Source organism: Pelodiscus sinensis, chromosome 6, assembly GCF_052426305.1.
Source record: "Pelodiscus sinensis isolate ZL-2025 chromosome 6, ASM5242630v1, whole genome shotgun sequence".
NCBI lineage: Eukaryota > Metazoa > Chordata > Testudines > Trionychidae > Pelodiscus > Pelodiscus sinensis.
In genome coordinates, this window is record NC_143057.1 from 91521506 (window position 1) to 91544746 (window position 23241).

General features: G+C 47.3%; 2 protein-coding genes across 6 annotated transcripts in view; both read left to right on the plus strand.

Annotated features, from left to right (window-relative positions):
- Positions 1 to 3715, plus strand: part of LOC149524184 (uncharacterized) — a 30666-nt gene extending 26951 nt beyond the window's left edge. Inside the window, exon 2 of the mRNA XM_089779379.1 lies at positions 1403 to 3715. The gene's annotated coding sequence lies outside the window, so the exon portion shown is untranslated. The remainder of the gene's footprint in view (positions 1 to 1402) is intronic.
- Positions 1 to 23241, plus strand: part of ADAMTS6 (ADAM metallopeptidase with thrombospondin type 1 motif 6) — a 368722-nt gene that overhangs the window by 114305 nt on the left and 231176 nt on the right. The gene's annotated exons all lie outside the window — the stretch shown is intronic.

The window sequence follows — 23241 nt, forward strand, 5'->3', positions numbered from 1 at the left end:
GAAAGCCCCGATCGCCATTTTCGCGATCAGGGCTTTTTTGCACAAAGCAATACCGCATTGTCTACACTGGCCCTCTTGCGCAAAAGCATTTTGCGCAAGAGGACTTGTGCCTGAACGGGAGCAGCATAGCATTTCCGCAAGAACACTGACAATCTTACATTGTCAGTGTTCTTGCGGAAATTCAAGCGGCCAGTGTAGACAGCTGGCAAGTTTTTCTGCAAAAGCAGCTGCTTTTGTGGAAAAACTTGCCAGTCTAGATGCAGCCTTTATGTTTCTAGCTAGATTGAACTCATTTTGTGCCTTCGCTTTTCTAATTTTGCTCCTACATTCCTGCGTTATTTGTTTTTATTCATCCTTTATGCTTTGTGTAGTTTCTAATTTTTATACAACTCCTGATTAAACTGGAGTGGTTTCTTGCCTATTTCCTGTCTTTTCTATGCAGTGGAATAGTGTGCTCTTGGCAGTTTTTCAAAGGGACATTATTAAGGGTCCAGTTGTCTTCTGTTGTTTTTCCTCTTAATCTTGCTTCCCATGGGACCTTACCTACCAGATTCCTTAATTTACTAAAGTCTGCCTTCTTGAAATCCATTGTCTTTATTTTACTGTTTTCCTTTCTACCATTCCTTAGAATCATGAGCAATATGATTTCATGATCACTTTCACCCAAACTGCCTTCTGCTCTCAAATTCTCAACCAATTCCTCCCTATTTGTTAAAATCAAATCTAGAACAGCCTTCTCCCCTTCTGAAATTAAAAAAAGTCTCCAATGCATTCCAAAAACTTGTTGGATTATCTGTGCCCTGCTTTGTTATTTCCCAACAGATGTCTGGATAGCTGAAGTCCTGTGCTTGGATTCATTTTGTTAGTTGATTTTAAAAAAAGCCTCATCTACCTCCTCTTCCAGGTTAAGTGGTCTGAAGTAGACCCCCTAGCATGACATCACTCTTGTTTTTTACCCCTTTTGACCTAACCCAGTGACTCTGAACAAGTCTGCTGCCTGTGACCCTCTCAACCTTAGTCCAAATATTTACATTTTTATAAACCAACACCACCTCCCTTTTTTCCTGCCTATCCTTCCTGAGCAAGCTGTACCCTTCTATACCAATATTCTGGTCATGAGTATTATATACTGTGTCATACTTGTGCTTATTTACTAGCATTTAAAGTTCTTCCTGCATATTCCCCATACTTCTTACATTTGAATACAGACAACTAAGCTACTGTTTTGATTTTGCTCCCGAGTTCTGCCTTGTCTTTCCTTTATCTCTGCCCCTCCCAGTTTCTGACCCATCTCCCAGTCTTCATGTTTTTCACTTATCTGCCCCCATCCAACCTAGTTTAAAGCCCTCCTGACTAAGTTAGCCAGTCTGTCTCCAAATACTTTCTTCCCCTTCCTTGACAGGTGGACCCTATCTCTCCTTGTAGTCCTTCTTTCTGGAACAGCATCCTGTGGTCAAAGAAGCCAAAGCTCTCTTGTCAACACCATATTCACAGCACAGCTCCAGGACGCACCTGCATCTGGCTGGACTTTGACCGGAAGGATTAAAGAGAACACCCCCTGCGCACCAAACTCATTCACCCATGGTCCCAGACTCCTGTAGTCACTTTTTATCTGCTAATGGTCACCCCTTGTACTATAATTAGTGCTCATATGGATGAATAGCATGGGGTAGTAGTCAGAGGGCTAGATAATCCTCAACAGTCCTTCTGTACCATCTCGTCTATGGGCCCCTGGCAGGCACCATATCTCCTGGGATGTCATGCTAGGGTGATAGATGGGTGCTCCCATCTCCCTCAAAAGAGAGGATCCAACCACCGTTACCCTGCATTTCCTCCTCACAGTGGTGGTTGCAGACCTCCTAGCCTTGGGGATACATGGCTTCTCCTCCTCCTTAGGGGCTGATTTATTATCTCTTGTATCCAGGGCAGCATAACAGATCTCCAGGACCACAGTGGGTGGGTTGAGAGCAGGAGCGGAGCACTCCTTGCTGCCAGAAGTAACCAGCTGCCAGTGTCCCCTCTGAAACAGAGCCTTGTTTGGAGCAAGAAATGTTTGGTAGCATGTTCCAGAAATCATACACTGTAGTATCAACAATGTGTGTTGTGGAGAGCATTGTACATTATGACTTGGGGCAACAATAGCTTACGGTATTTACTGCAAAATTTGGTTGTCCTGAAGAAGTGTGTATGTAGCATATCTTTTTACAGCTAATTCCTCTTACCTGGTTACCGTGGCATCTATTTTCCAGCAAGTGAAAACATGACCAGTGGTTTTTCGTGCCATATTGTTGTGACTAGCAAGGGTTGCCTCTCTCATCTTTTACAAAGTAATTTGTAGTATTTCCCATCTAAGTTGTTATTTTCTATACTCCCCTGTAATGTATAAGCTATGGGACTGAAGAATAGATCACTAGGCCAAGTGAGTATTATTGGAGAGCATCTCCTCCCCTTTTTGCTCAGCCACATCTTTGTGCCCTTTTGGAGAGTGTAGACTTAATACTAGCCTTACAGAAACTATGCATCCCTTTGTGCTGCTTGAACCCTCTCTACCTCAGAGAGTTGTGCAGGTGACTAGCAGAATCTGACTCGATATGGTACGTTTTACAAATTATTGATAAAGTTTTAACAAATGCATTTCACTTGTGTTGATAGTATTTTCATAGTTTGAATACTGTGCAGCATTTAATAACGTATCTTCAGTTTGCGTAGTTTCTGTCAGCATATGCTGACTAGATGTAGCGTATCATTGACTTCATGCTGAAAAAAGGCATTGGGTCAGAGTTCAGGAGCCATCTGAAAGATGATGGTTAAATGCAAGAAAGTAAAGAAGGAAATGTGGTAGGCAGTGATTGATTCCTAAATATCTGGGAGATCTGCTGTAATAAATATCAGCTAAGAGAAATGGATAATGATGGCATTTTTCTAAATGCTTATCTTGGTAGGCAAAAATAAAGGCTGCTGTTGGCTTAACAAGTGAATTGATATAGTGTAAATGAAGTTGGGGTCCGAACATCTGATTTCTGTCCCATAATTTACTCTTTTGGCCATATTTCCAGTATCCCCAACATTGTTTATTCCTTTGCTTTTTGGTTTTGGCGCAGGTATCAGTTTCAAGAAATGAAGTTTTACTTTTTCGGCTGATCAAGCTACTAAACTCAGTAAGGTTGGAAGGTTGCCCTAATGGTCTGTAAAACAATGAGATTACAAAGTCTCTGACATAATTTGGAACACTGAACAATCTTAAACATAACTGAACAAATAGAATTTGCTGTGCTATATGAGAAATAAAAACAGTTTCCTCCCCCCAACTTTTAAATGCAAATGAAGAGAATCGTGAACCAGGGTGTAATTACAAACCTTTGAAAAGTCACTCTGGTAATCAGTCATAACAGTTGAGTTTTGCTAATCTTTCAACAAAAGGATGCATCTGGTTTCAATGTTAAAACTGTCCTCTTTTAACAATGGATTAAATATAAAAAAAGTCCCCTTAGCTTGGAAAATATTTGAATTATCAATGCTGCTTTCAGCTGGTTGCAAAGACTGTGATCTAAGAGCAGGGGCAGTAATTAAATAAAATTGGAACATAGGAAATTGTAGACTGGAAGGAGGCCAGGGTTCCTCCTTCTTGTTACTTAAACTGGTAATTTATAGTAGGTTTACATTATATATCAATCTAAAGTATTTATATTTAAAATAAACTTTGAAAAACATGGTTAATATAAATCTTTATATAATGGGTAGTATAATTTTCTTTGACATTTGCAGTATCATTCAATGTGTACTTTGTTTCGCTGAGTTTTTGACTATATATTGGAAGTTGAAAGGATCTTAATTTTTGTGAAACATCCTTGCTTACAGTCAACAGGAATCTTTTTTGTATCGTAACACTTACATAATAATCAGCAATAATATATTAGAAATCTCAGATTGCTTTAAATATATGCAAACTGCATTTAGTAATTATTTTAGAAAAATTATGAAGCATAACAGTGATAATGGCTTAAATAGCAAAGGAGATGAGCAAGACATGAGTACTGAGTTTTAAAAAAAGGCTTCTCTGTTTTATTTAGGAATTTAGAAGACAAAACAGAGATCACAGTGCACTCTTGTCCAATATCTACATGAGGCTTTTAACAATATAAAAACATTAGTTTGTTCTACTTGTACATTTTGGCATAATTTCAATATGGTGTTTCTAAATTTTTATAATATTTCTTTTAAAAATAATTTTTAAACTGTAAAAGCATGATCCTATTCTACTGATCTCAGTGGGAATTTTACATTGATGTTAGTGGTTACAGAACCCCAGCCTAACTAAAAAACAGAATATGTGATAGTGCTATGTGGCTATCCAGCAAATACTATAGTAAAAGGTGCAGGGGAAGAAAACTTGATGAAGATATGAAATTATTATTGATGAAAACAAAATTTATGCATGAAAACACAGACCTCATCTCAACTAACTTTTTTGTGTATTGGATCTCTTCATCAAAAATATGTGTAAGATACCAGATATAAATCAGGTTGTAATATTTCTACAGGTTGGACCTCCCTGGTCTAGCACCCTTCGGACCTTACCAGTCCCGGATGAGGGATTTTGCTGGACAAGGGAAGGACATGTTTAGCTCCACCTTGCCACTGGCCCCCCCAGTCATAGCCTTGCTGCCAGTCTCTCAGCTGGCTTCCCCCTGCTGCCAGCCCCTCAGCACAGGGCTTCCAGTCCGACTGTGGCAGCCCTGTCACCACAAGCACAGCCCTGCTGCCAGGCTTCCGGCCCCACAGAGTAGCGCTCCCCGGAGTCCAGATTCACTGCTAGGCAGCAGCCCTGCTTGAGTGTCAGCCTCACTGGGCAGCACCGCAGGCTCCTGGCCTCACTGGGCAGCTCTCCACCAGATGACAGCAGGGCTGATGGCTCTTTGCTGCACTACTCGGCAGCCCCACTCCCACATTCCTGGCCTCACCACCAGGGAGACCCGCAATTGAGCTCCTGGCCCTACAGAGCAGCCTGGCTGCCTCCCAGTTCCACTGCGCAGCTGTGCCACTGGCAGCAGCGGAGATGCCAGACTCCTGGTTGTGTTGGGAGGCAGCCCTGATGCTGACTTCCTGACTCCACCAGTAGGCAATCCTACTGCCTCCCAGTCTTGCTGGGCAGTTTTGCTGCTGGGCAGCAGCCCCGCTGCTAGGCTCCAGCCCACTGGGGGCAGCCCCACTGCCTCCCAGCCCCCTCACCGCCCCCCTCCAGTGTCACCACCAGGCAGCAGCTCTGTTGCTGGGCTTCTGGTTTCGTGGCCACAGGGCAACCCTGCTACTGGGTTCCAGCCTTGCTGCCGGGCTCTCAGCCACCAGCCCTCCATAGGACTCTCTGGTCCTGGAACATCCGTGGTCCTTCTGGACCAGGAATGTTGCCAGACCAGAGAGTCCCAGTTAGGAGAGGTTCAACCTGTATTACAAGATTTAACATAAAAAAAAATGAGAGACATGGGCCTAGTTAGACCCCTTGCCTGCAAGCTATTCCATCTGAGCAGATCCCAGAACTTCAGCAGAGCTTCATTGAAGTTAGTGGAGCTCCATGTGGATACAATAATCTTTGTTGGTGGAGCAGCTTCCAGGATCATGTGCCTAACGATTCCAACAACAGAATACATCCATTTATAAATTAGATATGCAGCAGCCATTCTATAGTGATTAACCATATAGTAGAAATAACTTGTAATAATGCTATTCTGTTCAAGTTCTTATACCATGTTGTGGCAAGGTCCTCGCTCAGGCCCCTCACCCTGGGATACCTTCTTTGTCCACAAATCAGGTGAAGACCCTTTCTGGTGCAGTCACCCATACCTTTTATTGTCAGTTTCCCACCATCTTCTATTTACAGAGTTTAGGATTACAGCAAAGTCAGTCAACCTCTCCTTCTACCTGGGGAGCGCACACAGCTGCTCCTTGCTTCTCTCTGGCTGCCTTACATAGCTCTCTGGCTAATGAGGCCCACAGCTGCTTCCATTAGCCCTTTAGGCCTGGGCTTGCTCAGCTGTCTGCAATTGGCCTTTTCAGACAGGCTGTAGTGGCAGATCTCTGGCTTAGCCAGCTGTTTGTCACAATGCCTATCGCTGTTTTATATGAACACATTTCCAGAATGTGGCTAGCGTACCATATATCATACTTACTTTCTCAAGGGAAAAATTGAGTATTTTACTTTTATTTTTAATTTCTGTATACTGTGTGTAGTAGTCTTGGCCTGTCCCTACCATGTGCTAGAGTTTTGACTAAGAGCTTTAGTGTTAGGACCTGCAGCTATGATGCAGCAGAATAGAGTGCTGCCTGGGGGAGAGAGCAACAACTAGTGAGTGGGCAGCTGGGGATGGGACTCAAAGTCCACCCAAATGCGGCGATTGGAAGACAATTAGAAAAGACTGAGGGTAAAGAAGCAGCACTGGTGTATAAAGGGGATTTACTGAGGATGCTGGGCTTAGAAGGTCAGTATGCAGATGCACTACTGCAAGGGTTCTGTTCAATATCTCTGTGGCTGGGTCTCCCAGGCAGCGGAGAAGCCTAGTGGTTAGGTCCCGGAGATAGCTGGCGGCAAAAGGGTATAGGCCCTGGCTGCTGGGGCCCCAGGCCTCGGAATTCCAGCCTCTTATCTGAGTCTTGTTCTTAAGTTTGGGGTGTGGCCCTGTGACGGGGCGGACAGGCCCCGCACTGATGAGCAGGGGATAGCCCAGGCCCAGCTGGCAGAGAAGGCCCCGCCCCTCCGACCGTGTTGGGCATGCTCCCAACAGCGGCCGGGTATAAAGGCCGAAGGAACCCGACAGTCAAGGAGGCCCCTGGGCGAAGGAGGAGCCGAGGCCGGAGCAGTATTCTTGCAGCCGCTGGGCCCAGAGTCGCCGCCCGCGCCGGACCCTGACACGGAGGACGCAGCTGCTGACCCAGGGCGGCAGGAGCACGCCCACAACCCCGACAGGTACTGCCTGAGAGGCGAAAGGGCCCGGGGAACCAGGGCGTGGTAGGAAGCAGCCCAGGGCAAGGGAAACAAGATTTGGCTCGGCCTGTATCGGCCGGATCCCTCGCCGAGCCGGCAGGAGCCATAGACCCTGCCTAAAGGGCCTTGGGCTGGGACCCGGTGGAGAGGGAGGGCCCGGGTCCCCCTACCACCCATTCCCCCTGCCCTGGACAAACAAACCCCGGGCCAGGAGAGGCTTCTCAGAGCGGCTAGGCCTCTCCTACCGTATATGCCCTGATAGAAGGGCCAGGACTTTTGCATTGAGACTTTAGTACCGTATATGCCCTGATAGAAGGGCCGGGACTTTTGCATTGAGACCGTAGTACCGTATATGCCCTGATAGAAGGGCCGGGACCTTTGCGGTGGGACTTTGGGGGCTGTACAGGCCCGGTAGAGGGGGCCGAGCCCCTTGGCGGGAGCGTACCCCCTGACGAGCCCCTTGGCGGGAGCGTACCCCCTGACAGGCCCCAAGAGTCCACTTTCTCCCTCTGCAGTGAGGGTTTCTTATAGGTTCTCCCACTTTGCAACAAGGGGAGGGGTTGGAGGCTTACATGCTCCTGTGGCTGACCCAGTATATGGCTCTGGTTCAGGCCCTGCAAAAAGGTGAAGCAGCTCCTGTTTCCTTGCTGGTCAACCCCTAACTGAGCCAGGTTCCTCTCTTTTATCTTCCGTCCGGGCCTGGCATTGGCTGCAGGTAAAACAGGGAGGGGCTAATTGGGCAAAAATGCTTTATTTAACCCCTGCACTGCCAGGTGCTCCTCTCACTCCCTCACATGTGCCCCCCATAACCCCTGTGGGGTCAGCTCCTCCCCCAGTTGTGCTCCATCCTCCCTAGAGAAGAAGTCTGCATTTGCATGGGCCTTCCCAGTATGAAGTTGGATCTGGAAGGAGAAGGGTTGGAAGGAGAGGTACCACCTCATAATTCTGGGGTTTGTCTCTATCATTGGGTGTAGCCAGTGAAAAGGGGTATGGTCTGTGACGAGTGTACAGTGTCTGCCCAGCAGGTAATATTGAAGTAAGTCCATTGCCCATTTCACCGCTAGTGTCTCCTTTTCACTTACGGAGTAGGCCTTTTCCCTAAGGAATAGGGAGACCTCTCAGGGAAGAAATCAAAAGGGCACACCGGAAGGAATGGGATGCATAATCCTCGGGATGCAAAAGAAGAAGATGGGTGGTGGTGGTCGAGGACTCCTTCCTAAGAGGAACTGAGTCATCCATCTGCCATCCAGACCTGGAATCTCAAGAAGTGTGCTGCTTACCAGGAGCTCGAATTCAGGATGTGACCGAGACTCTTCCAAAACTGATCAAACCTTTGGATCATTACCCCTTCCTGCTTCTTCATGTAGGAACTAATGATACGGCCAAGAATGACTTTTAGTGGGTCACTGCAGATTATGTAGCGCTGGGAAGAAGGATCAAGGAATTTGAAGTGCAAGTGGTATTCTTGTCCATCCTCTCTGTTGAAGGAAAAAGTCCAGGTAGGGATCGTCGAATTGAGGAAGTAAATGTGTGGTTGCGCAGGTGGTGTCGCAGAAAGGGCTCTGGTTTCTTTGACAATGGGACTCTGTTCCAGGCACAAGTATTGTTAGGAAGAGATGGGATCCACCTAACCAAGAGAGGAAAGAGCATCTTCGCGGGCAGGCTTGCAAACCTAGTGAGGAGGGCTTTCAACTAGGTTCGTTGGGGGACAGTGACCAAAGCCCTGAGGTAATTGGGGAAGTTGGATACCAGGAAGAAACATGAGGAGGAACAAGCAACAAAGAATTAGAATGATTGATTAGAATGAAGAAGGTAGAGCAATCAACTGGTTATCTAAGGTGTTTGTACACAAATGAAAGAAGCCTGGGAAACAAACAGGAAGAATTAGAAGCCCTGGCCCAGTCAAAGAACTATGATTTGATTGGAATAACAGAGACTTGGTGGGATTACTCGCATGACTGCAGCACTGTCATGGAAAGGTAAAAACTGTTCAGGAAGAACAGGCAGGGGAGAAAAGGAGGAGGGGTTGCATTGTATGTAAGAGAGCAGTATGACTTCTTAAAGCTCCAGTAGATAGAGGGAGAAAAGCTTGTTGAGAGTCTATGGGTTAAATTTAGAGGTGGAAGCAACAGGGGTGATGTTGTGATTGATGTCTACTGTAGTCCATCGGATCAGGTGGATGAGGTAAATGAGGCTTTCTTCAGACAACTGAGAGAAGCTTGCAGATCACAGGCCTTGGTTCTCTTGGGGGACTTTAATCACCCTGACATCTGTTGGGAAACCAATACGGCAGTACACAGGCAATCCAGGAAGTTTTGGTAGAATGTTGAGGATAACTTCTTGGTACAAGTGCTGAAGGAATTGACCAGATGCCGTGCACAGCTTCACCTGCTGCTCACAAACTGGGAGGAACTAGTAGGGGAAGTAGATGTGGGTTACAACCTTGGAAGCAATGATCATGAGATGATCGATTTCACAATCCTGACCAAAGGAAGAAAGGAGAGTAACAAAATACACACCCTGGACTTCAGAAAAGCAGACTTTGATTCCCTCAGAGAACTGATGGGCAGGATTCCCTGGGATGCTTACATGAAGGGGAAAGACGTCCAGGAGAGCTGGCAGTATTTTAAAGAAGCTTATTAAAGGCACAGGCAGAAACCATTCTGATACTCAGTAAGCAAAGCAAATATGGTAGGCGACCAGATTGGCTTACCAGGGACTTCCTTGGTGAGTTTAAACACAAAAAGGCAGCTTATAAGAAGTGGAAACTTGGACAGGTAACTAGGGAGGAGTATAAATATATTGCTCGAGAATGCAGGGGAGTTATCAGGAAGGCAAAAACACAATTGGAATTGAGCTAGCAAGAGATGTGAAGGGTAACAAGAAAGATTTCTACAGGCATGTTAGCAATAAGAGAGTGATCAGAGAGGGTGTAGAGCCCTTACTGGATGAGGAAGGTAACCTAGTGATGAATGATGTAGGAAAAGCTGAAGTACTCAATGCTTTCTTTGCGTCTGTCTTCACAGACAAGGTTAGCTCCCAGACTACTGCACTAGGCAACGCAGTATGGGAAGGAGGTGGCCAGCCTTTTGTGGGGAAAGAACAGGTTAGGAACTATTTAGAAAAGCTAAATATACACAAATCCATGGGTCTGGATTTAATGCATCTGAAGGACGGAGAAAGTTGGCAAATTTCATTGCAGAGCCCTTGGCCATTATCTTGGAAAATTCGTGGAGATCGGGAGAGATACTGGATGACTGGAAAAAGGCAAATGTAGTGCCTATCTTTAAAAAAGGGAAGGACAATCCAGGGACCCTTACCTCAGTCCCTGGAAAAAATCATGGAGGGGATCCTCAAGGAATCCATTTTGAAGCACTTGGAAGAGGGGAAAGTGATCAGGAATAGTCAGCATGTATACACGAAGAGCAAGTTAAGCCTGACCAATCTGATTAGCTTCTATGATGAGGTAACTGTCTCTGTGGATATGGGAAAGTCAGTGGATGTGGTATACCTTGACTTTAGCAAAGGTTTTGGTACGGTCTCCCACAATATTCTTGCCAGCAAGTTAAGGGAGTATGGATTGGATAAACGGACTGTAAGATGGATAGAAATCTAGCTAGATTGTCGGGCCCAACGGGTAGTGATCAACTGCTCGAAGTCAGGTTGGCGGTCAGTTTCTAGTGGAGTGCCCCAAGGATCGGTTCTAGGACCGGTTTTGTTCAACATCTTTATTAATGACCTAGATGAGGGGATGGATTGCACCTTCAGCAAGTTTGCGGGTGACAGTAAGCTAGGAAGGTGTGGTAGCTATGCTGGAGGGCAGGGATGGGGTCCAGAGTGACCTAGACAGATTAGAGGATTGGTCCAAAAGAAATCTGATGAGGTTCAACAAGGACAAGTGTAGAGTCCTGTACTCGGGATGGAAGAATCCCAAACATTGTTACAGGCTGGGGACCAAATGGCTAAGTAGCAGTTCTGAAGAAAAGGACCTGGGGATTACAGTGGATGAGAAGCTAGATATGAGTCAACAGCGTGCCCTTGTAGCCAAGAAGGCGAATGGCATATTAGGGTGCATTAGGAGGAACATTGCCAGCAGATGTAGAGAAGTGATTATTCTCCATTATTCGGCTCTAGTGCAGCACATCTGGAGTATTGTGTCCAGTTCTGGGCCCCCCACTATAGAAAGGATGTGGATGCATTCGAGAGGGTTCAGTGGTGTGCAAAATCTATAAAATCATGAGTGGTATGGAGAGGGCCGATAAAGAAAAGTTATTTATTAGTTCCCTAAATAGAAGAACTAGAGGACACCAAATGAAATTAATGGGGAGCAGGTTTAAAACTAATAAAAGAAAGTTCTTCACACAGCGTGTAGTCAACCTGTGGAACTCCTTGCCAGAGGAGGCTGCGAAGGCTAGGACTATAATAAAGAGAAGCTAGATAACTTCATGGAGGTTAGGTCTATAAAAGGCTATTAGCCAGGGGATAAAATGGTGTCCTTGGCCTCTGTTTGTCAGAGGCTGGAGAGGGATGGCAGGAGACAAATCGCTTGATCGTTGTCTTCGGTCCACCCTCTCTGGGGCACCTGGTGCTGGCCACTGTTGGTAGACAGGATACTGGGCTAGATGGACCTTTGGTCTGACCCAGTACGGCCGTTCTTATGTTCTTATGTAACCAAAATGATTAGGGGGCTGGAGCACATAACCTATGAGGAGAGACTGAGGGATTTGGGTTTGTTTAGTCTGCAGAAGAGAACAGTGAGGGGGGATTTGATAGCAGCCTTCAACTTCCTGAAGGGAGGTTTAAAAGAGGATGAAGAAGGACTATTCACGGTAGTGATGGATGGCAGAACAAGGAGCAATGGTCTCAAGTTACAGTGGGGGTGGTCTAGGTTAGATATTAGGAAAAACTATTGTACTAGGAGGATGGTGAAGTGTTGGAATGGGTTACCTAGGGAGGTGGTGGAATCTCCATCCCTAAAGGTTTTTAAGTCTCGGCTTGACAAAGCCCTGGCTGGGTTGATTTAGTTGTGATTTTTCCTGTCTTGGGCAGGGGGCTGGACTTGATGACCTCCTGAGGTCTCTTCCAGCTCTATGATTCTATGATTCTGTGAATAGCTTCCTACTGATGTAGGGGATCGGGTGTTCATCATCTCTCACAACCTAGGAAAAAACTGCTCCTAGGCCCACATTGGAGGCATCTGTTTCTAACAGCAACTCCTTTGAGAAGTCGGGGCTACACAAGATGGGTTCTTGACAGAGCTGGGCCTTTATGGTTTGGAAAGCTTCGTCACAGGCTTTGGTCCACTGGATATGGTTTGGACTCTCATCCTTGAGGAGGTTGGTAAGAGAGATTGCAATGGAGGAGAAGCCTGGAATGAAGCACCGGTAGTAACCAGCTAACTCCAAAAACTCATGTACCTGCTTTTTTGATGATGGAGGGGCACATTGCTACAGGGCTTGAACCTTTCCCACTAGGGGGCTGACAATGCCTTTTCCCCAAAGTGTAACCCAGGTAGGTGGTCTTATCCCTCCTGAGGCAGCATTTTGCAGGGTTTGCTATCAGGCCAGCTTCCTTGAGGGACTGTGATCCGGCCTCCATGTGTTGTAAGTGGGCCTATCAGTTGCGGCTATAAATCACCACGTCATCCAAATAAGCAGCCGTGTACTGGCTATGGGGGCACAGAACGCGGGTTTGCTCTTCCATGGAAGAGGGTTTCACAGTTCCCCAAAAGAGGGTTTCGCAATTCCCCAATATATTCCCAGTCTGTGCCCAGTATCACCGGGTATGCCAGGTTTGGGGCCAGGCTGACCATCAAAGGCTCTTCACATCTTCCTACTCATAAGGTCACCTTGGTGCAGGGGTAGGCCTTCACGTCCCCGTGGACATGTATCCCTGGAGATTTGGCTGCTAGATAGTTCTCCAGTTGGATGGTGGTGGTTATGCTATCGGGTGGTTTGCACTGCCCATTCCCACCCCCCAGAGGATAGGATCTGGGTGAACTATTGAAACAGGATCTGTTTGGCGACTTGCACTCCCATCTTTGTCTCTGGGTTCAGCCATTTCCAGCAGGTTTCCCGCAGCTTCTGGATGATGAGGCAGGGTCAGGCTCCTGGTGGGTACTGTTTCCTCCTAGAAGCGTTGTTTGAATGTCTCCTCTGAGATGTCCAGGGTGTCTAGGATTGCTTCTTTGACCTGGGTGTAGTCCTGAGTGGCAGTGGGATCGAGGGCACGACACACATTCTAGGCTACCCCAGTTAGGTATGGGGCCAGAAATGCTGCCCACTATGTTTGGCACCTCTGGGCTACCACGGCCACCCACTCACATGTTTCCAGGAATGCCTCAGGATCATCATCTGGACCCATCTGAGGAAGCTTGACAGGCACTGGTGCATGTGTAGGCAGCTTAACCAGGGTCCTGGGTTGTAGCAGGAAAGTTACATGCTGCCTCAGCTGTTGTAGTTGGGCTCCTAATTCTCAGGTTAGTTGTTGTTGCTGCTAGGTCATCTGTTGTAACAGTTGTTACTGTTGTTGCTGCTTGTTGGGCTTTTTCTCTGCCATCCACTTCAGCGGTGGCTCCATCTCGCTTTAAGGGCTGGGCTTACACTTTCTTGGTCTAAGACTGTTGCTGTAATGAGGCCCTTCAACAGGGTTGAGGCAGTGCCCGTCTTCTTCACCATCTGTAGCCGGGTCTCCTGGACAGTGAGGTGGCCTAGTGGTTTGGACCCAGAGTTAGCTGGAGTGAAAGGGGTGTAGGCCTCGGTCGCTGGGTACCAGGCCTAGCAATTCCAGCCTCTTATCTGATCCTGGTTCTTAAGTTTGGGGTGTGGTCCCAAGAGTCCATTTTCTCCCTCCACAGTGAGGGTTCCTTGTAGGTTCTTCTGCTTTGCAGCAAGGGGAGGGGTTGGAGGCTTACGTGTTCCTGTGGCTGGCCCAGTAGATGGCTCTGGCTCAGGCCCTGCAGACAGCAGAACTAGCTCCTGTCTCCTTGCTGGTTAACCCCTAACTGAGCCAGGTTCTTCTCTTTTATCTTCCGTCCAGGCCTGGCATTGGCTGCAGTTAAACGGGATGGGACTAGTTGGGTAAAAATGCTTTATTTAACCCCTGCACTGCCAGGTGCTCCTCTCACTCCCTCATAATCTCCGTTGATGATTTAAATGATGGCAGAGAGAGCACCCTAAAGTTTGTGGATAATACCATGCAAGGAGGGGGTATAAGTGCTTTGGAGGATAGGATTATAATTCAAAATTATGTGGACAAGTTAGAGAAATGGTGTGATGTAAATAGGATGATATTCACTAAGGAGAAATGCAAATACTCCACTTAGGAAGGTGCACGCACACAAAATGGGAAATGACTAAGGAGAAATATCTTAGGAAAGGGATCTAGATGTCATAGTGCACCCCAAGCTAAACATGAGTCAACAATGTGATTCTGTTGCAAAAGAAAAAAACAGCAAACATAATTCTGAGAGGTATTAACAGGAGTGTTGTAAGTAAGATAAGAGAAGTAATTCTTCTGATCTATTCTGCACTGATTAGGTCTCAGTTGGAGTAGTGTGGCCAGTTTTGGGTGCCACATTTCAGGAAAGATGTGGACAAATTGGAAAGCCCAGGAAAGAGCAACAAAAAATAATAAAGGTCTAGAACACATGACTAGAACCTCTTTATGACCTCTAGGGATCTACATACATGTGCAGAAAATAAAATTTAATAGGTACCAGACAGTGCAGTAATCCATCCTGTTCAATTTATGAGCTAGCAGAGGGCAAATGAACCTCCCTGCAAGAAGCAGGGGAGGAATCCTCTTACCTCCCAGCCTTCAATTTCACAACTTTCTACCTTGAAGCATCAATTTTGATGGGATGGTTGAAGTCCTGAGCTGACATCCCTTTTCTGACCAGCTGCAATGTTTCATCAGCCTGACTCCTTTTGGCAACTGCTTTTACCACTTCCAGAGAACTATGGAGTCAATCACTGCGCATGACCAGGTTGTGGAAGTCATTTTCATAGGATACTCCATCCACTTCATTTCCCTTCCCCCTACCAATCACCCTTCCCTATCCATCCTCAGAAACACCCTGCAGAGTAAAAAATTATTACTAACCTTGTACAGTAACTGTAGTACTTTGAGATGTGTTTTTCATCCAGCCAATGGGAACAGCGGGAGGCCATACTTAGGACATGGTGCCTGGGAGCAGTATGGGGTGTGAGAGTAGGTAAGTGCCCCCTTCCCCTCATGCCCAGAACCTGCATCTCACCTCCTCTACTGAGACCCTGCACCTCCAGCCCACTCCTGTACCCTCCCTGCTGGCTAGACACTAAACCCCCTCCCTGCTCCTGCATTCATCCTTGCTCCTGAATCCTCCCTCCTGACCACACACTGCATCTTCCCTTGCTCTTGCCTCCTCCCCCCAGCCAGACACTCTACTCCTAGCCTGGTCCTGCACCATACCTCCCATCCAGATTTCGCACCTGCTCCTATAGCCTGCCTTCATACCAGAACCCTATCCCACTTGCTGGCAGTCCCACACACTGAACCTCTCATTTTTGTCCCCTCCCTAGAGCATAGTGTTGTTCATAAAATCCACTAACCCTAGAATCCCAGAAGAGTATGGGTATGTCCAGAGGCATGTAGATTAGTCTACCAGACATAGGATTATTACACTTTGCCCATGACTTTTGTATCATTTTTCAACTTCCACCTTTACACCTTCTTCAATACTCTTTGAGTGAATTTGGAATTCACTTCCTTCAGCCCTCAGCCAAAGAAATGGTTACACATTCTGTGCAATAACTGTGGTTCTCATCCCAGGAGGCATACCTGGGTGGTCGACAAATACCTTTAATGTTGACACCCGCGCGTCCAGACTATCGCGCTGAGCCGACAAATAGCTGATCAGCTGTTTGTCGGCTCAGCACAGCAGCCATGTAAATTTAAATGAAGTGGCGATTATTTAAATCGCCGCTTCATTTTCCTATGTCTGGTAGCCTAATCTACATGCCTCTGGCGACAGAGGCATGTAGTCTAGACGTACCCTATGTCTGGCCTATGGGAAACCCTGAACCTCAGTCCTCCCTGTTTTTCCCACTCACTCTGTGGGGCTGGAGCACCAGAGGAGTGCAGTGTCTCAGTTGGGGGCCACAACTGTGAGGGTTGGTTTTTTTTGAAAGGGTTGTTTTGTTACTCATTTGTGTGGTCCCCAGCTGATTTTTCTGTGGGACAGTGACCCCCGAGCCAAAAAAGGTTCTTCAACTCTACCATAAATAAAGACAACATTGAAACCTTTTGTGTTGAACATAAATTAATATTTTATTTTATTTAAAATGAAGTTTTATAAACTAACATGCGAAAGTTAAAATGCTTAATCTATTTAATACTTTAAATTAGTATTTCCTTTCTTACTAACTAAGTTAAACCATTCTCCCTTGTTGCAGCACTAGCAAAATGGCTCGGGCATAATTATGTAATTAACGGTAAGTTTCCATTAGCAGCTAGTGGTCTGAAGATAGATTTGAATTGAGCCAGAGGCCAAAAAGTTTGACTGCACCTGATCTAGAGAAGAGCACCAATAGAGGGACACATTTTGAAGAACCACAGTTATTGCACAGAATGTGTAACCATTTCTTTGGTTGAGGGCTGAAGGAAGTGAATTCCAAATTCACTCAAAGAGAGTATTGAAGAAGGTGTAAAGGTGGAAGTTGAAAAATGATATAAAAGTCATGGGCAAAGTGTAATAGGAGGTAACAAGGGCTCATAAATAGGGGTAGAGTTTTGCAGAGCTTTAAAATTCTTGCCAACTCCTTCAAACTTGTTATGGAATGTGAGGGAGTTGGAGAAATGAGAGAGCAAAATTAGTTTATGTAGATTATATAAGTGGAAGTAATGGGGATACACCAAGACCTGAGCCTCTGACTGGGCAGGGCCAATAAATCACCTGTGAATCTGGGCTGCTGCACAGCTTAGAGGGAACACTGCTCCTATACTATGGACCTAACTGACCAATTGTACATGTATACACTCAATGAAAGGGGATTGCACCATAGTTTCATCGATCCAACTCATTTCATAGATCCAACTCATAGGAAATATCTGTTTTTTAATTAGGAACATCTCTCAATCAATATATGGTCCTACCTTTGATCTTTCCGCAGCCTTGAGGCTATTCAACAAGGCCTCGGCAAATGTAGCAGCTCATCTAAGGAGAGAGAGACACCATTACTATCCATATCTAGACAAGGGCAGATTTGAGGTAATCATCTCAGCAGGTGGCTATCATAAGGTAGCTTCATGCTTCAGTTTGCCCTTTCTTCCAGCGTCCCCAGTAACTCCATGAAAGCTTTCAGAGTAAATAGATCTTTGTAGGCTTAGTTTATTACAAAATGTCCCACAAGTATAATCTAGAATTTCCCAACATATTCCGAATAGTATATTCACTATTTCAAGTCTGAAAAGTCTATTAGTCCCTCAAATATGACTCCATATCTCTTACAGGAACACAAGAGCCTAACTTACTTCATTTAAGGGCCCAGCTACTTTGTTATAGTGACCAACTAAATTTAAGTGACCTGAAATCTCCTTACCCCTCTGAGCCTAAAAGTCAACCTGAGAAAAATGCAAACCTGCTTTGACTGAAAAATATAGATTTCATAGGAACCATGTTGGGCTATAATCTACACTATGAGATTATTTCATAGATACATTTTCTCATCTTTAATATTGCCAATTAAGAGAAATAATAAAATGTGAATATTGCAAGTTAAAAATAATACAAACATATAAAGACACAGCCATAAAAATAAGATGTCTGTTCCCAAAATGTAGAGATCAAAGGCATATAAAATAACATTTATTTAAAAAGTTTTTGTTAATAAATTTTTATTGCCTAAGAAGCTTAAGATGTCTCAAAAGCTTTAGAAGTAGAGAAAAGACAAAAGTGAATTCTGATGCGCACACAAAAAATGTATTTATTTCTTTTACTGATTCTTATATGATTAAATGATTAAAAGTCTGGAGAACAGGACCTATGAAGCGAGACTGAGGGTATGTCTACACAGCAAAGTTACTTCGAAATAACAGCCGTTATTTTGAAATAACTTTCCTAGCGTCTATACAACCAAACCGCTATTTTGAAATTAATTTGAAATAGCGGAGCACTTATTTCGAATTTGGTAAACCTCATTCTATGAGGAATAATGCCAAATTCAAAATAGCTAAATCGAAATAAACGCTGTGTAGATGCTTATTGTGAAATCAGGGGCCTCCAGTCCTTCCCAGGGTGCCCTGGTGGCCACTCTGGGCCAAACCAGGAAAACTCTTCTGTTCCCCGCACAGCCCCAGAGCCCTTAAAGGGGTAGAGTCTGTTTGGCCACAGGGCCAAACAGCTAGCTCCAGGTCTGCCAGCCCAGAGCCTTCAGGTGCTGCCCCTGACCCAGTTGTCAGCATGAGCCAACCAGCCAGTGCCAGCCAGCCCTCTACCGCTCCCCAGGAGCAGTCTGGCAGCTCACAGGGGCATGCCAGGTGCCGGAAAAGGCGAGTGCCTTCCTGGTCCAGTGCAGAGATCATGAACCTCATTGAGGTTTGGGGGGAATCCTCCAACATTCATGATCTCCACATTAAACGCAGGAATGCGGACATCTACAGACAGATGGCTGACAGCCTGGCCACTAAAGGCCGCATGCGCACCCAGCAGCAGGTGCACATGAAGATAAAGGAGCTGAGGCAGTCTTATGCCAGGGCCACAGGGGGCAGCTCCCAACTAGGGGCAGACCCAGACCCCTTGCCCTATTTCGACGCCCTGGACCACACCATGAGGGGCTGGACGGTCCATGCTTCCAGGTGGTCATCGACCCTGGGGCAGAGGGCCCTGATCAGGGCACAGAGTAAGAAGATGACGACAATGGCCAGGAATCGCAGGAGCCTGGATGGAGTGTGTCACTTACCCAGGACCCTCAAGCCATCACAGCAGCCATGTCACCGCTGTCTTCTGAGGCCGGGGAGGCCTCGACATGTGAGTGCCATCATTGTCCCCTTATGCAGGGTGGGAGTGGGGTTGGGGGGGGGGGGGGAGAGGGAATCCAGGGACCGCGTGCGTGGGTCTTGCTGACCATGGATCACGCAACAACCTGTGCACGTGCCGTGCCAGCTGAGGCAGGTGGCCCTGGCTGGTTGCCACACGGGCCTGGCCTGTTACCCACACGGATATATGTATTGTTTGAAGGCACATGACATGCTCCTGACCCCGGGGAGGGACACTGCACACTGCCCTCCCTCCAGAAGCCCCCTCTACGCAGAGGCAGGGCACAGCTCCCCTTCCCTCTCCTCCTCCACCCACTCCCCCACGATATACAGCATAGGGGCAAGGGTACAGTCCCAGGCCAGCTCACACTCCCGGGGATAGCAGGACATGATGGTGCGGAGACCTGCCGTCCTTGCCTTGCAGAGGGGGGCTGGGCTTCACCCACTGTGTCTCCAGGGATAACTGAGCACTTCTCTTGTTTCTTCACAGCCGCACCAGCTGCGAGTGCAGGGCGCATCACCCCGCTCAGGGCATCCTCCTGCACCCAGGCCAGCAGGCTTACACGGAACCAGGACGAGTACCAGCAGCAGCACCTGGGGTTACTACGAAGGCAGGTCAGCAGCCAGGAGCATTGGGTGCAGGGGAAGACCTCCAGCTGCAGTGGGAGAACTTGCAGGAGCTGCTTGACCAGGTCCGTGCCATCCATGACCACCTGTAGACCCTGGTGCAGAGATTGGTGCCTGCTGCTGCTCTAGCCCCTGAGGCCACCCCAGCTATCACCTCCACCTCCCACTCCTGCTCCCCCTCTCGCTTCTTCCTCCTCCCGACCCACCCAACCCTCCATGCCTGCTTCCGCTTCCCCCCAAGGACACCGAGGCCCCCGCACCCACCGTGCTGGAGACAGGTGGACCGGCAAGACCCCCAACCCTGAGCTTCTTCTGCCCCTTCCTCCCCTTTCTCCCCCTTCCAGCTCCCTCCTCTCAGGTTTCCCCCTCCTCTCTTCCACCCTCATCTCCCCTCTCCCACCCACCCCCCCACCCACCCACCCCCCCCCCCAGTTATGGCCAATAAAGAGAGTTTGTTTTTGGCAACACGTGTTTTTATTTGACATCAGGAAGGGGGAGTTAGGGAGGGGGAAGTAGAAGGACGTGAGGGTGGAATAAGGCACAAGGCCCCAGTGGGGCACGCCAGGGAGACTGAACTCCTCCTCAGTCAGGAAGCTCCCCCACAGGGCCTCCCAGATACCAACAGCTCCCTGATGGGCCTCCTGGCTGGCAACTGTGCGGTGGTGTGCATACAGGCCAGCCAAGTGGTCGGCTTCTGCCATCCAGGCTGGCAGGAAAGCCTCCCCCTTCTGCTCACACAAATTGCGCAGCACACAGCACGCTGCCACCACGTGTGGAATATTCTGGAGAGGTCCAGGCAGGTTAGGAGGCATCTAAATTGGGCCTTCAGCCAGCTGAAAGCATCCTCCACCACGATGCGGGCCCTGCTGAGCCTGGCATTAAAGGCCTGCCAGGAGGGGTTGAGATGTTCCATGTAGGGCTTCATGAACCAGGGCTGTAGTGGGTAGGCCGCATCCCCCACCAGGCACACAAGCACGTCCACATCCTTGACCCTGATGTGGCAGTTGGGGAAGAAGGTCCCGGCGTGCAGCCTTTGGCACACAGAGAAGTTGCGGTAGACCTAAGCGTCATGTGCTTTGCTGGACCTTGTTGATGTCCATGAACTGGCCCCCGTGGTCAGACACAGCCTGCAGGATTAGTAAGAAGTATCCCTTCCAGTTGATGTACAGGGAGGCCTGATGTTTCGGGTCATGGATGTGCATCCTGTCGATTTCCCCCCCGCAGTTGGGGAAGCCCGGGGCACCAAACCCCTCGATGACCACATCCAAATCAGTGAGGCGGATGACTCTGCAGAGCAGCACTCTATTGATGGCCTTGACCACCTGCAGAGGGATACACAAAACCGAGAGTCACTGGGGTGCCAGGGTGGCTGAGAGTGTTCCTTCCCTGCCACTGCCCTGCACCCCCAATCCCCAGGAGCAACCCCCCCCCCGCAATCCTGGCCACTGTAGTGTGGCTGGGACAGAACAAACCCTCCCGGGGAGGGGACTTGCACCCCCTCCCCCCTTTTCCCTAGGGCAGCCCATGCCCTCCTCGCACCCCCTTCCCCTGGCACAGTGTCTGGAGTTTGCCATACCTGCATGAGCACTGCTCCAACAGTGGATCTCCCCATGCCAAACTGATTTGCCACTGTTGGGATTTTGTGGTTCCCAGAGAGTCAGGTGCTGGGCAGAATCAAGGGTCTTCGATACTTCAATTCAATTCAATTCAACAAGACTTTATTCAATGTGCACAAAGGGAGAGCCCCTGGTACTAAAATCAGCCAGAGCCCCTCGAGCAAGGAGCCCCTCCCCTTGCTGTTTTATAGCACATGGCAGTTATATAACAGGTTACTTAACACAAACTTCTAAACCAATCAGATTCAACCTTTTCATATATGGCTTTGTTTGTCACATGCTTGTACTTCTCCACTCCACATGTTGAGTTCACCCCCCCCTCCTCTTGGCCTTTTCTAGCCTGTTCCTAGGGTGGTGAGCCACAGCATGCTTCTTTATGCATATCTGCTTTCCAAACCTCATTTTATTTAAAATGAACACATGCATACCCTTCACCACAGATAGGTAGCTATCCAGCGCGTGGAGAGCTTCCAGAGGGCGATGGCCACTTGCTTGTGGAGGGGAATGATGGGTCTTATGTGCGTGTCCTGTCACTGCAGAGCAGGGGCAAGCCACTCACAGAGCTCATCCTGAAGTTCTGGGTCCATTGTTGGTCTCCCCAGTGCTCCAGGATGACGTGGTCTCACCAGTCGCAGCTAGTGTCCAGACGCCAGATCCGGTGGGGCACGCTGGCATCCGGGCACTGCTGCTTCTCCTCCCTGGCCCCCAGAGGGGTTCAGAAGTGGGCCTGGGGTTTGGGCTGCAGCAGATGTTGCCAGGCAGTCTCCAACAATTGAAGCCAGGTTTGCAGCAACACGTCCAAAAGGAACACCAGTGCCCAGAGGCAGCTCTGACTCCATGGTGCCGAGTGATGCGGTGTCTCGAGTCAGGGCAACCAAAGCAGACAGAGAGAAAAATGCTTTGCTGTCCCTCAGTGAGGTAGGCAAGCAAGTAGGGAAAGCTGAGAAGCACAAGCGTCAGCCTCAGGCAGCAGCCACACAAAGCAACTACTGACCTGATGCCCTGCTGGAACCGGTTTCAGTTGCTCTTAAATGTGATTCAGCATCCGATCAGTGTGGATGCGCTATTTCAAAATAGCAAAACGCTATTTCAAAATGTATTTTGTGTGTAGATGCATTATTTCAAATTAACTATTTCGAAATAAGATATTTCAAAATAACGCTGTAGTGTAGACATACCCTGAAAGAATTGGGCTTGTTTAATTTGGAAAATAGAAGATTGAGAGGGGACATTATAGTGGTTTTCAGATATCTAAAAGGGTGTTACAAGGAGGAGGGAGAGAAAATATTCTTCTTGTCTTCTGAGGCTAGAACAAGAAGCAATGGTCTTAAAGGGAGGTTTATGTTGGACATTAGGGAAAACTTCCTGTCTGGGTGGTTAAACACTGGAATAAATTGCCTAGGGAGGTTGTGGAATCTCCATCTATGGAGATATTTAAGAGTAGGTTAGATATGTCTGTCAGGGATGGTCTAGACAGTACCGGGTCCTGCCATGAGGGCAGAGGATTGGACTTGATGACCTCTCGAGATCCCTTCCAGTCCCAGTATTCTGTGATTCTATAATGTATAAATATTGCCTCCGTTTTTGTAAATTTAAATCCAATACATTATTTTCTCCGTGCTTTTTTATATTTTTAAGATCAGGCCTTCATTTCCCACGTTTTTCTGGAAGGCATATTCTTTCTATTCATCCAGCTGTTCTAGCATGTGAATAGTAGAATTTTATCACATTACAACCTACAATAGCAGCTGGGGAAAGGGAAGACTACTGTACACATTTGGCATCTCGAGCAACTGAATCTCAGCAAGAAACACTAAAAGGGCCACAGATTTCACAAGCTAAAGTGAGCAACTTCCTTGATGATAAATGTTTTGTTTTATTTAAAAAGTCTCGTCACACTATACCTGGATCTTTGTGAGTTTGCATGTTTTTTTTGTTGTATATTTTGTTTAGTAGTCAGTGTAAATGTGGAGCTTGATTGTCTAAAATTTGATTAAATGTAGAAAC